We start from the raw sequence: 1902 nt of genomic DNA on the forward strand, positions 1-1902 counted from the left end.
ATATACATATACATATACATATACATATACATATACATATAACATATACCATATACATATACATATACCTAGTACACTACAACAAAAAGGGGTTTATATATAGGACCCTCATTAGTGTCCTATAATAAGGTAGTTAATAGGACTTTTAAGTTTATAGGACAAAAAATGTGTGTGTCTCAGCTAAAGGTGTTGTATTAGGTTAATGAGATGAATTTGAGTGTCCTAAAAAACTCTAGGATTATGATATAAATTCCATAGTTCTATAAAATGGGTTAAGTAACACTAAAAAAATGTCCTAATAGACTATAATATATGACACTTTATGTTGTCACAAAATGTTTACATTTAAAAATAAATATGCGCGTCCCAAAAAATGTTTTTATAGGACTAAATTCAATGTCGCTAAAACAATTATATAGTACCAAAATGTGTGTCTTAATAAGTTATATAATTATGAAACAAATTTTAGAGTCCTATAAAATGAACTAAGTAATACTAAAAAATGTCCTAATAGGCTATAATAATTAACACTAAAAGCGTCCTAAATGACTATAATACGAGACGCATCATCCAATTATAAAATATTTCTGTAATATTACATTTAAAAGCATATATGAACGTTTTACGAATTGATTTGATAGAACAAAATTCGAAGTTGTACAAGTACTTATATGAGTACCAACTACCAAGCTATGTATCCACCACAAAGTTGTATCATGACAAAACTAAATACTGAACAAGAATTTCACAAATACAAAAAATCTTATTGTGTCCTTCAAACGAGAGATATCAATCTTCGTCATGCACAATCTACAATTAAGAAACAAATATATGAGCTTGAAGTTATGTAATAAAAAAGTTCTACACTTGCTAAAACTCACAAGTGTTAAAAGATTAACATATCAAAGTGAAAGGACAAAGCTATGTGATTGTTGCTCCAATAACGTCTGCAATTATAATAAACAATCCATATGCTCTAACCAAACTTTCCCTCCCTTATGATGAACAACATCCTCAACCTACAAAAACGTGATTGGAACCCGTTTTTTGAAACCTGTTTCCAATTGATTCCATTGCTAACATGAAACCCGTCTCTTAAAGCCACCTACAACAGGACAACAAAAGGGTAAATTACCTTTTTCTATGTTGGAGAAAGTGAAAATTCCAAAACGCCTTCTAAAACACTACCTTATTTTAATAATTGGTTTTCAATAATCTTGTAAAACTTCACCCTGCGTCAAGTAATTTAGAACTTCTTTAAAACTTAAATAAATAAATATATATGGAAAACTTAGTGTGTAAAAGTAATCATAAATAATTAACCTTGAAAATGTAAAAGATTATATGTAAAATGAGTTTAAATAACACGTAGAGAGGTTGATTTAGAACGATCATGACTTACTTGTATAAGTTGGATGGGATATGTTCTTGATCGACTCGAATCGAATCGAAGGCTTGTTCAAGCTTTTCCTTCTTTGATCTTTCCATTGGTAGAAACTCGGTCTCTTCTCAGAAGTCCAAATTTTCCAGCTATAATTTTCGAGAGTCAAGCTCCATTAGTTCCGCTTGGATCGTTCTCTCTAATCAAACATAGTCATAAAAGCTTGATTAGTTTCAAGATTGGGAATACCAGGGAATAGAAATAGAAATGTGTATCATTCCTTCCAATTTGTTGAGAAAAATGGTTCATTACCCAGTATCTGGTAACGCCTTATTCCATTGTATCGAATCAGACATCCAAATTCAGAAATCTAAAGATGAAATGTATCGAGAAACAGATATTGTGTATATACTCTACTCACTCAACAAATCAAACAATCACAAACCCTGCAATCTTGAGTTACAAAGAACTTCTCAACTTCTTACACAGAAAAACAGAGCATATATATATATATATATATA

Source organism: Cynara cardunculus (assembly GCF_001531365.2).
Source record: "Cynara cardunculus var. scolymus isolate 2C chromosome LG 9, CcrdV1, whole genome shotgun sequence".
NCBI lineage: Eukaryota > Viridiplantae > Streptophyta > Magnoliopsida > Asterales > Asteraceae > Cynara > Cynara cardunculus.